Genomic DNA, 24,182 nt, shown 5'->3' with positions numbered 1-24,182 from the left:
TTAGGAATTATTAGACACGAAAATACACGTTACAAAAACCTATCATGTCACACGACTCAGCATGGCCAGCAGCAAAACTTCTGCAAACAAGAAATGCTGACGGGGTGGTGAAGAAATGCGTACCCTCGGTTCTAAGTGGGACGTGGTAAGAGCCCCTAAGGAAAACACAGTGGAGTTGCCTGGAAAGGGTCAACATTGAGCGACCGTTCAATCAAGCATAGCCACTGCTGGGTCTATCACCTGAGAGGATGAGAATCAAAAAGACACGGGCTGGCAATCCTGCAATCCAGCAATGTTTACCATAGCCAACACTTGGAAGCAATGAAAATGCCCAGCCACAGAGGAATGCAGAAAGGAGCAGTGGTCCATGGACACAATGGAAGAGTACTCCAGTGAAAAGTAGAAATTCCATTTTAAAAACAGATATAAGTAAGGAGACATCAGCTTTGGGGGGTTTCTCCAGACACATCCCACCGTCATTGATAACCGAGGAACACCACTGGCAGGAAGGTCTGCTTCACTAGTTACCAGAGTGGGAAACGCAGAAATGCTGCAGCCCTCTGGCCGTTACCTGCAACGGGAGCTTGAAAACCCATGCTAATGGTCACTTCGTGTGCACAAGTTCTGGAGGGCTGTCAATGAAACCTGCCCTCAAAATGTCTTGAGGGAGGTAGTGGCCAAAATATTTCAAAAGGCGGCACATAGTTCAAGAAAAGAATGTGATGAGGTAAGATACACACACAGTTTGAAGGAAAAAAGGACATCCCTGAAAGCTCAATTTCAAGGCTTTATGAGACGCATGCAAATCCAACCACAGAGGTATGGGCTCACACCAGTCAGAAGAACCATCAGCAACAAAACTACCAACAATTCATGCTGAAGGGGTTGTGGAGAAGTGCATACCCTCTAGGTTAAGTGGGACTTTGCCGCCAGCCGCGGCGGGTCCTCAAAGTGTAGCAACAACCGACGAGAGGGGGTAGGGAACTGAACGCACCAAGGCATGGGATCAGAAGGGCACAAGCAACTGACGCTTGCAAGGCAAGTTTAATAACAAAGCCTAGCCGTATATATACCCCTAAAGCAGGGAATTTGCTTCGTCACGCCTTATCGGCATCAGCTGGTTGGTTGGCTTCTCGGCTTAGTCACACCTTATCAGCATCAGCTGGTTGGTTGGCTGCTCGGCTTCTCCCTCAAAGGCACCAATTTCCCCTCCAGGGTTGCTTTTCCTAGCTTTAGGGAACAACCAGGGACTCCCAGTAACTGAGCAGGTCCCTGGAGCGATTTGGCCAAAGGCCATCTCCTTTTGTATGTTCATACCATAAAGTCCAGGATGCATACCAAGGAGAGTACAGTCGGGCCCTGAGGCTTAGGAGGGTCTTAGTGGCGCCTTCCTCAGAGGGCAATGCTCGCCACAGGACTTCACCTGGTAAGAGGCACTAATGGGAACAGAATGGAGGTGCCTTTACAAGGTAAACACTGAGTTACGATATGATCCAGCAGGCACACTCGTGGGCCTATAACCTAAGAAAGAAGACAGAAGTGGAAAGACACAGGCAGGCAAATCTGCATTGCAGAAGTATTACAATAGCCAGGACATGGAAGCAAGCAGAAAGTCCATCAACAGATGAGTGGACAAAGAAGAACAGGGACCTGAACAGATGGACTATTAGCCAAGGAACAAAAGGAAACAATGCCATCAACAGCACCATCGGTGAGGCTAGAGTTCATCACGCACCTTGCAGTAAGTCACAGAGCGAAAGATACATAGCCTACGATATCACTTATAGGTGTTCCCGGAAAATTGATATCACTGAAGATATTTCCACAGAGAAAGGCAATCACAGATGCAATAAACAGATTTATGGTTCACCCATGGACAGGTGTGAGAATTGTGTACATTAGGAAATTGGATTTAAGAGAGAGATACCAACACAGGTGAAATACAAAATCACCAAAGGCCTACGGAATACCAAGAGAAGAGTACTCAACATTGTGTCATAAGCTACATGGGAAAAGGATCCAAAGAAGACTAGATACATGTTTATGTGTAAAAGAGCCACATCTTTCACACCTACAACAAGCAAAACATTGTAATCAAACTTGCTGTGAGAAACAATAAACATTGAATTAAAAAACGAACAAGTCAGTCGTGAGGCACAAACATAAGGGGCTTTTTCCTGGCACAGTCCATTCTAATTGACAACCGAGAATACGACTTCCACAGAGGCTCTGTTGCCCGAGTAACCAGGTTTGGTAAAGGAGACCTGCTGCCGCCTTGTGGCCGTTTCTCAAAACAGCAGCTTTAAACCCAGTGCTAATGGTCACTTGATATTCAAAATCATTGCAGGCCTATAAATGACACCTGCCCTCAAAAACGATTCTTGGGTCGTCCATCGAGGAAAAAAACTCAAAAGACGTGCACATTTCAAAACGACAATTTCAAGAGGCATATTTTGTGCACATTTTGTCTTCTCTTTCTTTCTTTCTCTTGTGATAAATAAAAGGGCATGGAAAAATGCTCAACATCAGGAATTAATAAAGCCATGCAAATCCAGTCGACAGAAACGTTCACCCACCGTCGTCAGAATGATCATCAGCCACAGAGTCTACAAAGAATAAATGCTCAAGGTGTTTTAGAGAACTCTGTGCCCTCTAGCTGCCGCTGGGACGTAACCTGGGAACAGCTAGTAGTGAGGACACCGTGGAGGTGCGTTGAAAGGTAAAAATTGAGCTAACCTGTAATCGGGTAGGCCCACTGATGGGCCTATCTCCCGAGTAGACCAAAATCAAAAAGACACAGGCTGGCCATCCTGCACTGCAGCAACATGTACCATCGCCAAGACTTGGAAGAAACCCAAATGTCCATCAACAGAACAATGCACCAAGAAGAAGGGGGCCCATGCGCACAATGGAACATGAGCCACGGAAGAGCATGCAACAGTGCCGCTGGCACCACCGTAGAAGGATCTAGAGATACCCACCCAAAAGGAAGTACGAAAGAAACCGAAATAGAAATATCCTATGACATCACTTATAGCTGTTACTTCAACATTGATACCCATGAAGTCATTTCCAAGAGAAGGCCGTGCATAGATGCAGAAAACCAACTATGCTTAACCAAGTGGAAAGGTGTAAGGAATGTATGAATTTGGATATGGGGGTTTACAGACATGTACTGATACATATGAAATATATAATCACAAAATACCTAAGGAATACCAAGAGAGGTCGACTCAACACTCTGTAATAACCTACACGGGAAAGGATCCAAAGATGAATAGATTGATACATACATATGATGAACCAGATGCAGTACACCTAGAACACACACCACATTTTTATCCAATTGGCTGTGATACTAGATAACAATTAAATTTTAAAAAACACACAAGAAGTAAGGAGATATAAGCTCTTGGGGGTTTGCCCTGACACACTGCACTCTCATTTGCAGCCTACTAACACAATTTCCAGGAAGCCTCTGTTGCAGGAAAACCCAGAGTTGGAAATGGAGAAATGCTGCCGCCTTGTGGCCGTTTCCCGCAAGAGCGGCTTTAAACGGATAGCTATGGGTCACTTAACATTCACAAGGACTCAGGCCTCTAAAAGACACCTGCCCTCAAAAAAAAAAATGTCCTGAGCTCGGCAGTGGCGAAAAAAATTCAAAGCAGGCAAATGTGTCAAAGAGATAGTATGAAGAGGTAAGTTTTGCTCACTCTTTATCAAAAAAAGCAAAATGGAGAAAAGCTCAACCTCAGGAATGATCAGACTCCTCTAAGCTCAAAAAGCTTTCAGCTCACCCAAGTTAACTACCGTCAGCCAAAAGACTACAAACAATAAATGCTGAAGGGGTTTTAGAGAACTCTGTTCCCTCTGTCTGCGGAGGACATGTCTAGTTGTAACAGCCAATAATGAGAACAGAAAGGAGCTGCGTTTTCAATTAAAAATTGAGCCACCCTTCCATCCAGAACACCCACAGCCGAGCCTCTCACCTGAGAAGACAGGCTGCAAGAGCTGCACTCCACGAGTTTTCACAGTAGCCAAGACACCGAAGCAACCCAAATGTCCATCAACAGATGAATGGATAAGAAGAGCTGGTCCGTGGACACAGTGGACTATTAGCCATGGAAAACAAGGAAACACTGCTCTTTGAGGCACCCGAGATGAGCCTAGAGATCATCACAGAACATGAGTTAAGTCGGAAAGCAAAAGGCATACCGTATGACATCACCTATAGGCGTTATCTAACAGCTGACACAAATGAACATATTTCCACAAAGAAAGACACTCACACACTTAGAAAACAAACTAAGCTTAAGTAAAATGAAAGGTGGGGGGAATGGATAAATTAAGATTAGTGTCACCATATGTGTACAAATACGTATTAAATATATATATCAAACAGACCGACCATATAGCAAGGTAGGTCACCAGAACACTCTGCAATAATTTACATGGGAAGAGGATCTGTACAAGAATATATATATATATATATATATATATATATATATATATATATATATATATATATATATATATATATAAAACGTACAAATGAACCAGATTCTGTACATATAGGACCAACAGTATTCTAATCATTACCCCGATTTAAACAAATTAAAAGAGCGAAGAAGAAGTAATGTGACATACACATCTGGGGTTTTTTCCTGGCACATTCCATTCTAATCGACAACCTGGGAACAGGACTTCCAGAAGGCTCTGCTGCCCTAGTAACCAGATGTGGGAATGTAGCAATGCTGACGCCTTGTGGCCGTTTCCCACAGCAGCAGCTTTAAAGTCAGTGCTAATGGTCACTCAATATTCACACCCATTGCAGGCTTGTAAATGACACCTGCCCTCCAAAACAAAATCCTGGGATCGAAAATCGACCAAAAAAGTCGAAAGAGGGCAACCTTCCAAGAAGACAATTTCGAGAGGTTTATTGTACTCACGGTTTTTTTTTTCTGTTTTTGTTTAACAGAATAAAAAAAGGCGTGGAAAAATGCTGAACCTTAGGAATTATTAGACACGAAAATACACGTTACAAAAACCTATCATGTCACACGACTCAGCATGGCCAGCAGCAAAACTTCTGCAAACAAGAAATGCTGACGGGGTGGAGAAGAAATGCGTACCCTCGGTTCTAAGTGGGACGTGGTAAGAGCCCCTAAGGAAAACACAGTGGAGTTGCCTGGAAAGGGTCAACATTGAGCGACCGTTCAATCAAGCATAGCCACTGCTGGGTCTATCACCTGAGAGGATGAGAATCAAAAAGACACGGGCTGGCAATCCTGCAATCCAGCAATGTTTACCGTAGCCAACACTTGGAAGCAATGAAAATGCCCAGCCACAGAGGAATGCAGAAAGGAGCAGTGGTCCATGGACACAATGGAAGAGTACTCCAGTGAAAAGTAGAAATTCCATTTTAAAAACAGATATAAGTAAGGAGACATCAGCTTTGGGGGGTTTCTCCAGACACATCCCACCGTCATTGATAACCGAGGAACACCACTGGCAGGAAGGTCTGCTTCACTAGTTACCAGAGTGGGAAACGCAGAAATGCTGCAGCCCTCTGGCCGTTACCTGCAACGGCAGCTTGAAAACCCGTGCTAATGGTCACTTCGTGTGCACAAGTTCTGGAGGGCTGTCAGTGAAACCTGCCCTCAAAATGTCTTGAGGGAGGTAGTGGCCAAAATATTTCAAAAGGCGGCACATAGTTCAAGAAAAGAATGTGATGAGGTAAGATACACACACAGTTTGAAGGAAAAAAGGACATCCCTGAAAGCTCAATTTCAAGGCTTTATGAGACGCATGCAAATCCAACCACAGAGGTATGGGCTCACACCAGTCAGAAGAACCATCAGCAACAAAACTACCAACAATTCATGCTGAAGGGGTTGTGGAGAAGTGCATACCCTCTAGGTTAAGTGGGACTTTGCCGCCAGCCGCGGCGGGTCCTCAAAGTGTAGCAACAACCGACGAGAGGGGGTAGGGAACTGAACGCACCAAGGCATGGGATCAGAAGGGCACAAGCAACTGACGCTTGCAAGGCAAGTTTAATAACAAAGCCTAGCCGTATATATACCCCTAAAGCAGGGAATTTGCTTCGTCACGCCTTATCGGCATCAGCTGGTTGGTTGGCTTCTCGGCTTAGTCACACCTTATCAGCATCAGCTGGTTGGTTGGCTGCTCGGCTTCTCCCTCAAAGGCACCAATTTCCCCTCCAGGGTTGCTTTTCCTAGCTTTAGGGAACAACCAGGGACTCCCAGTAACTGAGCAGGTCCCTGGAGCGATTTGGCCAAAGGCCATCTCCTTTTGTATGTTCATACCATAAAGTCCAGGATGCATACCAAGGAGAGTACAGTCGGGCCCTGAGGCTTAGGAGGGTCTTAGTGGCGCCTTCCTCAGAGGGCAATGCTCGCCACAGGACTTCACCTGGTAAGAGGCACTAATGGGAACAGAATGGAGGTGCCTTTACAAGGTAAACACTGAGTTACGATATGATCCAGCAGGCACACTCGTGGGCCTATAACCTAAGAAAGAAGACAGAAGTGGAAAGACACAGGCAGGCAAATCTGCATTGCAGAAGTATTACAATAGCCAGGACATGGAAGCAAGCAGAAAGTCCATCAACAGATGAGTGGACAAAGAAGAACAGGGACCTGAACAGATGGACTATTAGCCAAGGAACAAAAGGAAACAATGCCATCAACAGCACCATCGGTGAGGCTAGAGTTCATCACGCACCTTGCAGTAAGTCACAGAGCGAAAGATACATAGCCTACGATATCACTTATAGGTGTTCCCTGAAAATTGATATCACTGAAGATATTTCCACAGAGAAAGGCAATCACAGATGCAATAAACAGATTTATGGTTCACCCATGGACAGGTGTGAGAATTGTGTACATTAGGAAATTGGGTTTAAGAGAGAGATACCAACACAGGTGAAATACAAAATCACCAAAGGCCTACGGAATACCAAGAGAAGAGTACTCAACATTGTGTCATAAGCTCCATGGGAAAAGGATCCAAAGAAGACTAGATACATGTTTATGTGTAAAAGAGCCACATCTTTCACACCTACAACAAGCAAAACATTGTAATCAAACTTGCTGTGAGAAACAATAAACATTGAATTAAAAAACGAACAAGTCAGTCGTGAGGCACAAACCTAAGGGGCTTTTTCCTGGCACAGTCCATTCTAATTGACAACCGAGAATACGACTTCCACGGAGGCTCTGTTGCCCGAGTAACCAGGTTTGGTAAAGGAGACCTGCTGCCGCCTTGTGGCCGTTTCTCAAAACAGCAGCTTTAAACCCAGTGCTAATGGTCACTTGATATTCAAAATCATTGCAGGCCTATAAATGACACCTGCCCTCAAAAACGATTCTTGGGTCGTCCATCGAGGAAAAAAACTCAAAAGACGTGCACATTTCAAAACGACAATTTCAAGAGGCATATTTTGTGCACATTTTGTCTTCTCTTTCTTTCTTTCTCTTGTGATAAATAAAAGGGCATGGAAAAATGCTCAACATCAGGAATTAATAAAGCCATGCAAATCCAGTCGACAGAAACGTTCACCCACCGTCGTCAGAATGATCATCAGCCACAGAGTCTACAAAGAATAAATGCTCAAGGTGTTTTAGAGAACTCTGTGCCCTCTAGCTGCCGCTGGGACGTAACCTGGGAACAGCTAGTAGTGAGGACACCGTGGAGGTGCGTTGAAAGGTAAAAATTGAGCTAACCTGTAATCGGGTAGGCCCACTGATGGGCCTATCTCCCGAGTAGACCAAAATCAAAAAGACACAGGCTGGCCATCCTGCACTGCAGCAACATGTACCATCGCCAAGACTTGGAAGAAACCCAAATGTCCATCAACAGAACAATGCACCAAGAAGAAGGGGGCCCATGCGCACAATGGAACATGAGCCACGGAAGAGCATGCAACAGTGCCGCTGGCACCACCGTAGAAGGATCTAGAGATACCCACCCAAAAGGAAGTACGAAAGAAACCGAAATAGAAATATCCTATGACATCACTTATAGCTGTTACTTCAACATTGATACCCATGAAGTCATTTCCAAGAGAAGGCCGTGCACAGATGCAGAAAACCAACTATGCTTAACCAAGTGGAAAGGTGTAAGGAATGTATGAATTTGGATATGGGGGTTTACAGACATGTACTGATACATATGAAATATATAATCACAAAATACCTAAGGAATACCAAGAGAGGTCGACTCAACACTCTGTAATAACCTACACGGGAAAGGATCCAAAGATGAATAGATTGATACATACATATGATGAACCAGATGCAGTACACCTAGAACACACACCACATTTTTATCCAATTGGCTGTGATACGAGATAACAATTAAATTTTAAAAAACACACAAGAAGTAAGGAGATATAAGCTCTTGGGGGTTTGCCCTGACACACTGCACTCTCATTTGCAGCCTACTAACACAATTTCCAGGAAGCCTCTGTTGCAGGAAAACCCAGAGTTGGAAATGGAGAAATGCTGCCGCCTTGTGGCCGTTTCCCGCAAGAGCGGCTTTAAACGGATAGCTATGGGTCACTTAACATTCACAAGGACTCAGGCCTCTAAAAGACACCTGCCCTCAAAAAAAAAAAAAAAAATGTCCTGAGCTCGGCAGTGGCGAAAAAAATTCAAAGCAGGCAAATGTGTCAAAGAGATAGTATGAAGAGGTAAGTTTTACTCACTCTTTATCAAAAAAAGCAAAATGGAGAAAAGCTCAACCTCAGGAATGATCAGACTCCTCTAAGCTACAAAAAGCTTTCAGCTCACCCAAGTTAACTACCGTCAGCCAAAAGACTACAAACAATAAATGCTGAAGGGGTTTTAGAGAACTCTGTTCCCTCTGTCTGCGGAGGACATGTCTAGTTGTAACAGCCAATAATGAGAACAGAAAGGAGCTGCGTTTTCAATTAAAAATTGAGCCACCCTTCCATCCAGAACACCCACAGCCGAGCCTCTCACCTGAGAAGACAGGCTGCAAGAGCTGCACTCCACGAGTTTTCACAGTAGCCAAGACACCGAAGCAACCCAAATGTCCATCAACAGATGAATGGATAAGAAGAGCTGGTCCGTGGACACAGTGGACTATTAGCCATGGAAAACAAGGAAACACTGCTCTTTGAGGCACCCGAGATGAGCCTAGAGATCATCACAGAACATGAGTTAAGTCGGAAAGCAAAAGGCATACCGTATGACATCACGTATAGGGGTTATCTGACAGCTGACACAAATGAACATATTTCCACAAAGAAAGACACTCACACACTTAGAAAACAAACTAAGCTTAAGTAAAATGAAAGGTGGGGGGAATGGATAAATTAAGATTAGTGTCACCATATGTGTACAAATACGTATTAAATATATATATCAAACAGACCGACCATATAGCAAGGGAGGTCACCAGAACACTCTGCAATAATTTACATGGGAAGAGGATCTGTACAAGAATATATATATATATATATATATATATATATATATATATATATATATATATATATATAAAACGTACAAATGAACCAGATTCTGTACATATAGGACCAACAGTATTCTAATCATTACCCCGATTTAAACAAATTAAAAGAGCGAAGAAGAAGTAATGTGACATACACATCTGGGGTTTTTTCCTGGCACATTCCATTCTAATTGACAACCTGGGAACAGGACTTCCAGAAGGCTCTGCTGCCCTAGTAACCAGATGTGGGAATGTAGCAATGCTGACGCCTTGTGGCCGTTTCCCACAGCAGCAGCTTTAAAGTCAGTGCTAATGGTCACTCAATATTCACACCCATTGCAGGCTTGTAAATGACACCTGACCTCCAAAACAAAATCCTGGGGTTGAAAATCGACCAAAAAAGTCGAAAGAGGGCAACCTTCCAAGAAGACAATTTCGAGAGGTTTATTGTACTCACGGTTTTTTTTTTTCTGTTTTTGTTTAACAGAATAAAAAAAGGTGTGGAAAAATGCTGAACCTTAGGAATTATTAGACACGAAAATACACGTTACAAAAACCTATCATGTCACACGACTCAGCATGGCCAGCAGCAAAACTTCTGCAAACAAGAAATGCTGACGGGGTGGTGAAGAAATGCGTACCCTCGGTTCTAAGTGGGACGTGGTAAGAGCCCCTAAGGAAAACACAGTGGAGTTGCCTGGAAAGGGTCAACATTGAGCGACCGTTCAATCAAGCATAGCCACTGCTGGGTCTATCACCTGAGAGGATGAGAATCAAAAAGACACGGGCTGGCAATCCTGCAATCCAGCAATGTTTACCATAGCCAACACTTGGAAGCAATGAAAATGCCCAGCCACAGAGGAATGCAGAAAGGAGCAGTGGTCCATGGACACAATGGAAGAGTACTCCAGTGAAAAGTAGAAATTCCATTTTAAAAACAGATATAAGTAAGGAGACATCAGCTTTGGGGGGTTTCTCCAGACACATCCCACCGTCATTGATAACCGAGGAACACCACTGGCAGGAAGGTCTGCTTCACTAGTTACCAGAGTGGGAAACGCAGAAATGCTGCAGCCCTCTGGCCGTTACCTGCAACGGCAGCTTGAAAACCCGTGCTAATGGTCACTTCGTGTGCACAAGTTCTGGAGGGCTGTCAATGAAACCTGCCCTCAAAATGTCTTGAGGGAGGTAGTGGCCAAAATATTTCAAAAGGCGGCACATAGTTCAAGAAAAGAATGTGATGAGGTAAGATACACACACAGTTTGAAGGAAAAAAGGACATCCCTGAAAGCTCAATTTCAAGGCTTTATGAGACGCATGCAAATCCAACCACAGAGGTATGGGCTCACACCAGTCAGAAGAACCATCAGCAACAAAACTACCAACAATTCATGCTGAAGGGGTTGTGGAGAAGTGCATACCCTCTAGGTTAAGTGGGACTTTGCCGCCAGCCGCGGCGGGTCCTCAAAGTGTAGCAACAACCGACGAGAGGGGGTAGGGAACTGAACGCACCAAGGTATGGGATCAGAAGGGCACAAGCAACTGACGCTTGCAAGGCAAGTTTAATAACAAAGCCTAGCCGTATATATACCCCTAAAGCAGGGAATTTGCTTCGTCACGCCTTATCGGCATCAGCTGGTTGGTTGGCTTCTCGGCTTAGTCACACCTTATCAGCATCAGCTGGTTGGTTGGCTGCTCGGCTTCTCCCTCAAAGGCACCAATTTCCCCTCCAGGGTTGCTTTTCCTAGCTTTAGGGAACAACCAGGGACTCCCAGTAACTGAGCAGGTCCCTGGAGCTATTTAGCCAAAGGCCATCTCCTTTTGTATGTTCATACCATAAAGTCCAGGATGCATACCAAGGAGAGTACAGTCGGGCCCTGAGGCTTAGGAGGGTCTTAGTGGCGCCTTCCTCAGAGGGCAATGCTCGCCACAGGACTTCACCTGGTAAGAGGCACTAATGGGAACAGAATGGAGGTGCCTTTACAAGGTAAACACTGAGTTACGATATGATCCAGCAGGCACACTCCTGGGCCTATAACCTAAGAAAGAAGACAGAAGTGGAAAGACACAGGCAGGCAAATCTGCATTGCAGGAGTATTACAATAGCCAGGACATGGAAGCAAGCAGAAAGTCCATCAACAGATGAGTGGACAAAGAAGAACAGGGACCTGAACAGATGGACTATTAGCCAAGGAACAAAAGGAAACAATGCCATCAACAGCACCATCGGTGAGGCTAGAGTTCATCACGCACCTTGCAGTAAGTCACAGAGCGAAAGATACATAGCCTACGATATCACTTATAGGTGTTCCCTGAAAATTGATATCACTGAAGATATTTCCACAGAGAAAGGCAATCACAGATGCAATAAACAGATTTATGGTTCACCCATGGACAGGTGTGAGAATTGTGTACATTAGGAAATTGGGTTTAAGAGAGAGATACCAACACAGGTGAAATACAAAATCACCAAAGGCCTACGGAATACCAAGAGAAGAGTACTCAACATTGTGTCATAAGCTACATGGGAAAAGGATCCAAAGAAGACTAGATACATGTTTATGTGTAAAAGAGCCACATCTTTCACACCTACAACAAGCAAAACATTGTAATCAAACTTGCTGTGAGAAACAATAAACATTGAATTAAAAAACGAACAAGTCAGTCGTGAGGCACAAACATAAGGGGCTTTTTCCTGGCACAGTCCATTCTAATTGACAACCGAGAATACGACTTCCACGGAGGCTCTGTTGCCCGAGTAACCAGGTTTGGTAAAGGAGACCTGCTGCCGCCTTGTGGCCGTTTCTCAAAACAGCAGCTTTAAACCCAGTGCTAATGGTCACTTGATATTCAAAATCATTGCAGGCCTATAAATGACACCTGCCCTCAAAAACGATTCTTGGGTCGTCCATCGAGGAAAAAAACTCAAAAGACGTGCACATTTCAAAACGACAATTTCAAGAGGCATATTTTGTGCACATTTTGTCTTCTCTTTCTTTCTTTCTCTTGTGATAAATAAAAGGGCATGGAAAAATGCTCAACATCAGGAATTAATAAAGCCATGCAAATCCAGTCGACAGAAACGTTCACCCACCGTCGTCAGAATGATCATCAGCCACAGAGTCTACAAAGAATAAATGCTCAAGGTGTTTTAGAGAACTCTGTGCCCTCTAGCTGCCGCTGGGACGTAACCTGGGAACAGCTAGTAGTGAGGACACCGTGGAGGTGCGTTGAAAGGTAAAAATTGAGCTAACCTGTAATCGGGTAGGCCCACTGATGGGCCTATCTCCCGAGTAGACCAAAATCAAAAAGACACAGGCTGGCCATCCTGCACTGCAGCAACATGTACCATCGCCAAGACTTGGAAGAAACCCAAATGTCCATCAACAGAACAATGCACCAAGAAGAAGGGGGCCCATGCGCACAATGGAACATGAGCCACGGAAGAGCATGCAACAGTGCCGCTGGCACCACCGTAGAAGGATCTAGAGATACCCACCCAAAAGGAAGTACGAAAGAAACCGAAATAGAAATATCCTATGACATCACTTATAGCTGTTACTTCAACATTGATACCCATGAAGTCATTTCCAAGAGAAGGCCGTGCATAGATGCAGAAAACCAACTATGCTTAACCAAGTGGAAAGGTGTAAGGAATGTATGAATTTGGATATGGGGGTTTACAGACATGTACTGATACATATGAAATATATAATCACAAAATACCTAAGGAATACCAAGAGAGGTCGACTCAACACTCTGTAATAACCTACACGGGAAAGGATCCAAAGATGAATAGATTGATACATACATATGATGAACCAGATGCAGTACACCTAGAACACACACCACATTTTTATCCAATTGGCTGTGATACTAGATAACAATTAAATTTTAAAAAACACACAAGAAGTAAGGAGATATAAGCTCTTGGGGGTTTGCCCTGACACACTGCACTCTCATTTGCAGCCTACTAACACAATTTCCAGGAAGCCTCTGTTGCAGGAAAACCCAGAGTTGGAAATGGAGAAATGCTGCCGCCTTGTGGCCGTTTCCCGCAAGAGCGGCTTTAAACGGATAGCTATGGGTCACTTAACATTCACAAGGACTCAGGCCTCTAAAAGACACCTGCCCTCAAAAAAAAAAATGTCCTGAGCTCGGCAGTGGCGAAAAAAATTCAAAGCAGGCAAATGTGTCAAAGAGATAGTATGAAGAGGTAAGTTTTGCTCACTCTTTATCAAAAAAAGCAAAATGGAGAAAAGCTCAACCTCAGGAATGATCAGACTCCTCTAAGCTCAAAAAGCTTTCAGCTCACCCAAGTTAACTACCGTCAGCCAAAAGACTACAAACAATAAATGCTGAAGGGGTTTTAGAGAACTCTGTTCCCTCTGTCTGCGGAGGACATGTCTAGTTGTAACAGCCAATAATGAGAACAGAAAGGAGCTGCGTTTTCAATTAAAAATTGAGCCACCCTTCCATCCAGAACACCCACAGCCGAGCCTCTCACCTGAGAAGACAGGCTGCAAGAGCTGCACTCCACGAGTTTTCACAGTAGCCAAGACACCGAAGCAACCCAAATGTCCATCAACAGATGAATGGATAAGAAGAGCTGGTCCGTGGACACAGTGGACTATTAGCCATGGAAAACAAGGAAACACTGCTCTTTGAGGCACCCGAGATGAGCCTAGAGATCATCACAGAACATGAGTTAAGTCGGAAAGCAAAAGGCATACCGTATGACATCACCTATAGGCGTTATCTAACAGCTGACACAAATGAACATATTTCCACAAAGAAAGACACTCACACACTTAGAAAACAAACTAAGCTTAAGTAAAATGAAAGGTGGGGGGAATGGATAAATTAAGATTAGTGTCACCATATGTGTACAAATACGTATTAAATATATATATCAAACAGACCGACCATATAGCAAGGTAGGTCACCAGAACACTCTGCAATAATTTACATGGGAAGAGGATCTGTACAAGAATATATATATATATATATATATATATATATATATATATATATATATATATATATAAAACGTACAAATGAACCAGATTCTGTACATATAGGACCAACAGTATTCTAATCATTACCCCGATTTAAACAAATTAAAAGAGCGAAGAAGAAGTAATGTGACATACACATCTGGGGTTTTTTCCTGGCACATTCCATTCTAATCGACAACCTGGGAACAGGACTTCCAGAAGGCTCTGCTGCCCTAGTAACCAGATGTGGGAATGTAGCAATGCTGACGCCTTGTGGCCGTTTCCCACAGCAGCAGCTTTAAAGTCAGTGCTAATGGTCACTCAATATTCACACCCATTGCAGGCTTGTAAATGACACCTGCCCTCCAAAACAAAATCCTGGGGTCGAAAATCGACCAAAAAAGTCGAAAGAGGGCAACCTTCCAAGAAGACAATTTCGAGAGGTTTATTGTACTCACGGTTTTTTTTTTTCTGTTTTTGTTTAACAGAATAAAAAAAGGCGTGGAAAAATGCTGAACCTTAGGAATTATTAGACACGAAAATACACGTTACAAAAACCTATCATGTCACACGACTCAGCATGGCCAGCAGCAAAACTTCTGCAAACAAGAAATGCTGACGGGGTGGAGAAGAAATGCGTACCCTCGGTTCTAAGTGGGACGTGGTAAGAGCCCCTAAGGAAAACACAGTGGAGTTGCCTGGAAAGGGTCAACATTGAGCGACCGTTCAATCAAGCATAGCCACTGCTGGGTCTATCACCTGAGAGGATGAGAATCAAAAAGACACGGGCTGGCAATCCTGCAATCCAGCAATGTTTACCGTAGCCAACACTTGGAAGCAATGAAAATGCCCAGCCACAGAGGAATGCAGAAAGGAGCAGTGGTCCATGGACACAATGGAAGAGTACTCCAGTGAAAAGTAGAAATTCCATTTTAAAAACAGATATAAGTAAGGAGACATCAGCTTTGGGGGGTTTCTCCAGACACATCCCACCGTCATTGATAACCGAGGAACACCACTGGCAGGAAGGTCTGCTTCACTAGTTACCAGAGTGGGAAACGCAGAAATGCTGCAGCCCTCTGGCCGTTACCTGCAACGGGAGCTTGAAAACCCATGCTAATGGTCACTTCGTGTGCACAAGTTCTGGAGGGCTGTCAATGAAACCTGCCCTCAAAATGTCTTGAGGGAGGTAGTGGCCAAAATATTTCAAAAGGCGGCACATAGTTCAAGAAAAGAATGTGATGAGGTAAGATACACACACAGTTTGAAGGAAAAAAGGACATCCCTGAAAGCTCAATTTCAAGGCTTTATGAGACGCATGCAAATCCAACCACAGAGGTATGGGCTCACACCAGTCAGAAGAACCATCAGCAACAAAACTACCAACAATTCATGCTGAAGGGGTTGTGGAGAAGTGCATACCCTCTAGGTTAAGTGGGACTTTGCCGCCAGCCGCGGCGGGTCCTCAAAGTGTAGCAACAACCGACGAGAGGGGGTAGGGAACTGAACGCACCAAGGCATGGGATCAGAAGGGCACAAGCAACTGACGCTTGCAAGGCAAGTTTAATAACAAAGCCTAGCCGTATATATACCCCTAAAGCAGGGAATTTGCTTCGTCACGCCTTATCGGCATCAGCTGGTTGGTTGGCTTCTCGGCTTAGTCACACCTTATCAGCATCAGCTGGTTGGTTGGCTGCTCGGCTTCTCCCTCAAAGGCACCAATTTCCCCTCCAGGGTTGCTTTTCCTAGCTTTAGGGAACAACCAGGGACTCCCAGTAACTGAGCAGGTCCCTGGAGCGATTTAGCCAAAGGCCATCTCCTTTTGTATGTTCATACCATAAAGTCCAGGATGCATACCAAGGAGAGTACAGTCGGGCCCTGAGGCTTAGGAGGGTCTTAGTGGCGCCTTCCTCAGAGGGCAATGCTCGCCACAGGACTTCACCTGGTAAGAGGCACTAATGGGAACAGAATGGAGGTGCCTTTACAAGGTAAACACTGAGTTACGATATGATCCAGCAGGCACACTCGTGGGCCTATAACCTAAGAAAGAAGACAGAAGTGGAAAGACACAGGCAGGCAAATCTGCATTGCAGAAGTATTACAATAGCCAGGACATGGAAGCAAGCAGAAAGTCCATCAACAGATGAGTGGACAAAGAAGAACAGGGACCTGAACAGATGGACTATTAGCCAAGGAACAAAAGGAAACAATGCCATCAACAGCACCATCGGTGAGGCTAGAGTTCATCACGCACCTTGCAGTAAGTCACAGAGCGAAAGATACATAGCCTACGATATCACTTATAGGTGTTCCCGGAAAATTGATATCACTGAAGATATTTCCACAGAGAAAGGCAATCACAGATGCAATAAACAGATTTATGGTTCACCCATGGACAGGTGTGAGAATTGTGTACATTAGGAAATTGGATTTAAGAGAGAGATACCAACACAGGTGAAATACAAAATCACCAAAGGCCTACGGAATACCAAGAGAAGAGTACTCAACATTGTGTCATAAGCTCCATGGGAAAAGGATCCAAAGAAGACTAGATACATGTTTATGTGTAAAAGAGCCACATCTTTCACACCTACAACAAGCAAAACATTGTAATCAAACTTGCTGTGAGAAACAATAAACATTGAATTAAAAAACGAACAAGTCAGTCGTGAGGCACAAACCTAAGGGGCTTTTTCCTGGCACAGTCCATTCTAATTGACAACCGAGAATACGACTTCCACGGAGGCTCTGTTGCCCGAGTAACCAGGTTTGGTAAAGGAGACCTGCTGCCGCCTTGTGGCCGTTTCTCAAAACAGCAGCTTTAAACCCAGTGCTAATGGTCACTTGATATTCAAAATCATTGCAGGCCTATAAATGACACCTGCCCTCAAAAACGATTCTTGGGTCGTCCATCGAGGAAAAAAACTCAAAAGACGTGCACATTTCAAAACGACAATTTCAAGAGGCATATTTTGTGCACATTTTGTCTTCTCTTTCTTTCTTTCTCTTGTGATAAATAAAAGGGCATGGAAAAATGCTCAACATCAGGAATTAATAAAGCCATGCAAATCCAGTCGACAGAAACGTTCACCCACCGTCGTCAGAATGATCATCAGCCACAGAGTCTACAAAGAATAAATGCTCAAGGTGTTTTAGAGAACTCTGTGCCCTCTAGCTGCCGCTGGGACGTAACCTGGGAACAGCTAGTAGTGAGGACACCGTGGAGGTGCGTTGAAAGGTAAAAATTGAGCTAACCTGTAATCGGGTAGGCCCACTGATGGGCCTATCTCCCGAGTAGACCAAAATCAAAAAGACACAGGCTGGCCATCCTGCACTGCAGCAACATGTACCATCGCCAAGACTTGGAAGAAACCCAAATGTCCATCAACAGAACAATGCACCAAGAAGAAGGGGGCCCATGTGCACAATGGAACATGAGCCACGGAAGAGCATGCAACAGTGCCGCTGGCACCACCGTAGAAGGATCTAGAGATACCCACCCAAAAGGAAGTACGAAAGAAACCGAAATAGAAATATCCTATGACATCACTTATAGCTGTTACTTCAACATTGATACCCATGAAGTCATTTCCAAGAGAAGGCCGTGCACAGATGCAGAAAACCAACTATGCTTAACCAAGTGGAAAGGTGTAAGGAATGTATGAATTTGGATATGGGGGTTTACAGACATGTACTGATACATATGAAATATATAATCACAAAATACCTAAGGAATACCAAGAGAGGTCGACTCAACACTCTGTAATAACCTACACGGGAAAGGATCCAAAGATGAATAGATTGATACATACATATGATGAACCAGATGCAGTACACCTAGAACACACACCACATTTTTATCCAATTGGCTGTGATACGAGATAACAATTAAATTTTAAAAAACACACAAGAAGTAAGGAGATATAAGCTCTTGGGGGTTTGCCCTGACACACTGCACTCTCATTTGCAGCCTACTAACACAATTCCCAGGAAGCCTCTGTTGCAGGAAAACCCAGAGTTGGAAATGGAGAAATGCTGCCGCCTTGTGGCCGTTTCCCGCAAGAGCGGCTTTAAACGGATAGCTATGGGTCACTTAACATTCACAAGGACTCAGGCCTCTAAAAGACACCTGCCCTCAAAAAAAAAAAAAAAATGTCCTGAGCTCGGCAGTGGCGAAAAAAATTCAAAGCAGGCAAATGTGTCAAAGAGATAGTATGAAGAGGTAAGTTTTACTCACTCTTTATCAAAAAAAGCAAAATGGAGAAAAGCTCAACCTCAGGAATGATCAGACTCCTCTAAGCTACAAAAAGCTTTCAGCTCACCCAAGTTAACTACCGTCAGCCAAAAGACTACAAACAATAAATGCTGAAGGGGTTTTAGAGAACTCTGTTCCCTCTGTCTGCGGAGGACATGTCTAGTTGTAACAGCCAATAATGAGAACAGAAAGGAGCTGCGTTTTCAATTAAAAATTGAGCCACCCTTCCATCCAGAACACCCACAGCCGAGCCTCTCACCTGAGAAGACAGGCTGCAAGAGCTGCACTCCACGAGTTTTCACAGTAGCCAAGACACCGAAGCAACCCAAATGTCCATCAACAGATGAATGGATAAGAAGAGCTGGTCCGTGGACACAGTGGACTATTAGCCATGGAAAACAAGGAAACACTGCTCTTTGAGGCACCCGAGATGAGCCTAGAGATCATCACAGAACATGAGTTAAGTCGGAAAGCAAAAGGCATACCGTATGACATCACGTATAGGGGTTATCTGACAGCTGACACAAATGAACATATTTCCACAAAGAAAGACACTCACACACTTAGAAAACAAACTAAGCTTAAGTAAAATGAAAGGTGGGGGGAATGGATAAATTAAGATTAGTGTCACCATATGTGTACAAATACGTATTAAATATATATATCAAACAGACCGACCATATAGCAAGGGAGGTCACCAGAACACTCTGCAATAATTTACATGGGAAGAGGATCTGTACAAGAATATATATATATATATATATATGTATATATATATATATATATATATATATATATAAAACGTACAAATGAACCAGATTCTGTACATATAGGACCAACAGTATTCTAATCATTACCCCAATTTAAACAAATTAAAAGAGCGAAGAAGAAGTAATGTGACATACACATCTGGGGTTTTTTCCTGGCACATTCCATTCTAATTGACAACCTGGGAACAGGACTTCCAGAAGGCTCTGCTGCCCTAGTAACCAGATGTGGGAATGTAGCAATGCTGACGCCTTGTGGCCGTTTCCCACAGCAGCAGCTTTAAAGTCAGTGCTAATGGTCACTCAATATTCACACCCATTGCAGGCTTGTAAATGACACCTGACCTCCAAAACAAAATCCTGGGGTTGAAAATCGACCAAAAAAGTCGAAAGAGGGCAACCTTCCAAGAAGACAATTTCGAGAGGTTTATTGTACTCACGGTTTTTTTTTTTCTGTTTTTGTTTAACAGAATAAAAAAAGGTGTGGAAAAATGCTGAACCTTAGGAATTATTAGACACGAAAATACACGTTACAAAAACCTATCATGTCACACGACTCAGCATGGCCAGCAGCAAAACTTCTGCAAACAAGAAATGCTGACGGGGTGGTGAAGAAATGCGTACCCTCGGTTCTAAGTGGGACGTGGTAAGAGCCCCTAAGGAAAACACAGTGGAGTTGCCTGGAAAGGGTCAACATTGAGCGACCGTTCAATCAAGCATAGCCACTGCTGGGTCTATCACCTGAGAGGATGAGAATCAAAAAGACACGGGCTGGCAATCCTGCAATCCAGCAATGTTTACCATAGCCAACACTTGGAAGCAATGAAAATGCCCAGCCACAGAGGAATGCAGAAAGGAGAAGTGGTCCATGGACACAATGGAAGAGTACTCCAGTGAAAAGTAGAAATTCCATTTTAAAAACAGATATAAGTAAGGAGACATCAGCTTTGGGGGGTTTCTCCAGACACATCCCACCGTCATTGATAACCGAGGAACACCACTGGCAGGAAGGTCTGCTTCACTAGTTACCAGAGTGGGAAACGCAGAAATGCTGCAGCCCTCTGGCCGTTACCTGCAACGGCAGCTTGAAAACCCGTGCTAATGGTCACTTCGTGTGCACAAGTTCTGGAGGGCTGTCAATGAAACCTGCCCTCAAAATGTCTTGAGGGAGGTAGTGGCCAAAATATTTCAAAAGGCGGCACATAGTTCAAGAAAAGAATGTGATGAGGTAAGATACACACACAGTTTGAAGGAAAAAAGGACATCCCTGAAAGCTCAATTTCAAGGCTTTATGAGACGCATGCAAATCCAACCACAGAGGTATGGGCTCACACCAGTCAGAAGAACCATCAGCAACAAAACTACCAACAATTCATGCTGAAGGGGTTGTGGAGAAGTGCATACCCTCTAGGTTAAGTGGGACTTTGCCGCCAGCCGCGGCGGGTCCTCAAAGTGTAGCAACAACCGACGAGAGGGGGTAGGGAACTGAACGCACCAAGGTATGGGATCAGAAGGGCACAAGCAACTGACGCTTGCAAGGCAAGTTTAATAACAAAGCCTAGCCGTATATATACCCCTAAAGCAGGGAATTTGCTTCGTCACGCCTTATCGGCATCAGCTGGTTGGTTGGCTTCTCGGCTTAGTCACACCTTATCAGCATCAGCTGGTTGGTTGGCTGCTCGGCTTCTCCCTCAAAGGCACCAATTTCCCCTCCAGGGTTGCTTTTCCTAGCTTTAGGGAACAACCAGGGACTCCCAGTAACTGAGCAGGTCCCTGGAGCGATTTGGCCAAAGGCCATCTCCTTTTGTATGTTCATACCATAAAGTCCAGGATGCATACCAAGGAGAGTACAGTCGGGCCCTGAGGCTTAGGAGGGTCTTAGTGGCGCCTTCCTCAGAGGGCAATGCTCGCCACAGGACTTCACCTGGTAAGAGGCACTAATGGGAACAGAATGGAGGTGCCTTTACAAGGTAAACACTGAGTTACGATATGATCCAGCAGGCACACTCGTGGGCCTATAACCTAAGAAAGAAGACAGAAGTGGAAAGACACAGGCAGGCAAATCTGCATTGCAGAAGTATTACAATAGCCAGGACATGGAAGCAAGCAGAAAGTCCATCAACAGATGAGTGGACAAAGAAGAACAGGGACCTGAACAGATGGACTATTAGCCAAGGAACAAAAGGAAACAATGCCATCAACAGCACCATCGGTGAGGCTAGAGTTCATCACGCACCTTGCAGTAAGTCACAGAGCGAAAGATACATAGCCTACGATATCACTTATAGGTGTTCCCGGAAAATTGATATCACTGAAGATATTTCCACAGAGAAAGGCAATCACAGATGCAATAAACAGATTTATGGTTCACCCATGGACAGGTGTGAGAATTGTGTACATTAGGAAATTGGATTTAAGAGAGAGATACCAACACAGGTGAAATACAAAATCACCAAAGGCCTACGGAATACCAAGAGAAGAGTACTCAACATTGTGTCATAAGCTCCATGGGAAAAGGATCCAAAGAAGACTAGATACATGTTTATGTGTAAAAGAGCCACATCTTTCACACCTACAACAAGCAAAACATTGTAATCAAACTTGCTGTGAGAAACAATAAACATTGAATTAAAAAACGAACAAGTCAGTCGTGAGGCACAAACCTAAGGGGCTTTTTCCTGGCACAGTCCATTCTAATTGACAACCGAGAATACGACTTCCACGGAGGCTCTGTTGCCCGAGTAACCAGGTTTGGTAAAGGAGACCTGCTGCCGCCTTGTGGCCGTTTCTCAAAACAGCAGCTTTAAACCCAGTGCTAATGGTCACTTGATATTCAAAATCATTGCAGGCCTATAAATGACACCTGCCCTCAAAAACGATTCTTGGGTCGTCCATCGAGGAAAAAAACTCAAAAGACGTGCACATTTCAAAACGACAATTTCAAGAGGCATATTTTGTGCACATTTTGTCTTCTCTTTCTTTCTTTCTCTTGTGATAAATAAAAGGGCATGGAAAAATGCTCAACATCAGGAATTAATAAAGCCATGCAAATCCAGTCGACAGAAACGTTCACCCACCGTCGTCAGAATGATCATCAGCCACAGAGTCTACAAAGAATAAATGCTCAAGGTGTTTTAGAGAACTCTGTGCCCTCTAGCTGCCGCTGGGACGTAACCTGGGAACAGCTAGTAGTGAGGACACCGTGGAGGTGCGTTGAAAGGTAAAAATTGAGCTAACCTGTAATCGGGTAGGCCCACTGATGGGCCTATCTCCCGAGTAGACCAAAATCAAAAAGACACAGGCTGGCCATCCTGCACTGCAGCAACATGTACCATCGCCAAGACTTGGAAGAAACCCAAATGTCCATCAACAGAACAATGCACCAAGAAGAAGGGGGCCCATGTGCACAATGGAACATGAGCCACGGAAGAGCATGCAACAGTGCCGCTGGCACCACCGTAGAAGGATCTAGAGATACCCACCCAAAAGGAAGTACGAAAGAAACCGAAATAGAAATATCCTATGACATCACTTATAGCTGTTACTTCAACATTGATACCCATGAAGTCATTTCCAAGAGAAGGCCGTGCACAGATGCAGAAAACCAACTATGCTTAACCAAGTGGAAAGGTGTAAGGAATGTATGAATTTGGATATGGGGGTTTACAGACATGTACTGATACATATGAAATATATAATCACAAAATACCTAAGGAATACCAAGAGAGGTCGACTCAACACTCTGTAATAACCTACACGGGAAAGGATCCAAAGATGAATAGATTGATACATACATATGATGAACCAGATGCAGTACACCTAGAACACACACCACATTTTTATCCAATTGGCTGTGATACGAGATAACAATTAAATTTTAAAAAACACACAAGAAGTAAGGAGATATAAGCTCTTGGGGGTTTGCCCTGACACACTGCACTCTCATTTGCAGCCTACTAACACAATTCCCAGGAAGCCTCTGTTGCAGGAAAACCCAGAGTTGGAAATGGAGAAATGCTGCCGCCTTGTGGCCGTTTCCCGCAAGAGCGGCTTTAAACGGATAGCTATGGGTCACTTAACATTCACAAGGACTCAGGCCTCTAAAAGACACCTGCCCTCAAAAAAAAAAAAAAAATGTCCTGAGCTCGGCAGTGGCGAAAAAAATTCAAAGCAGGCAAATGTGTCAAAGAGATAGTATGAAGAGGTAAGTTTTACTCACTCTTTATCAAAAAAAGCAAAATGGAGAAAAGCTCAACCTCAGGAATGATCAGACTCCTCTAAGCTACAAAAAGCTTTCAGCTCACCCAAGTTAACTACCGTCAGCCAAAAGACTACAAACAATAAATGCTGAAGGGGTTTTAGAGAACTCTGTTCCCTCTGTCTGCGGAGGACATGTCTAGTTGTAACAGCCAATAATGAGAACAGAAAGGAGCTGCGTTTTCAATTAAAAATTGAGCCACCCTTCCATCCAGAACACCCACAGCCGAGCCTCTCACCTGAGAAGACAGGCTGCAAGAGCTGCACTCCACGAGTTTTCACAGTAGCCAAGACACCGAAGCAACCCAAATGTCCATCAACAGATGAATGGATAAGAAGAGCTGGTCCGTGGACACAGTGGACTATTAGCCATGGAAAACAAGGAAACACTGCTCTTTGAGGCACCCG

This window comes from Kogia breviceps, chromosome 6, assembly GCF_026419965.1.
Source record: "Kogia breviceps isolate mKogBre1 chromosome 6, mKogBre1 haplotype 1, whole genome shotgun sequence".
NCBI lineage: Eukaryota > Metazoa > Chordata > Mammalia > Artiodactyla > Physeteridae > Kogia > Kogia breviceps.
The sequence above is the reverse complement of the archived record's forward strand: the minus strand, read 5'-3'. Positions refer to the sequence as shown.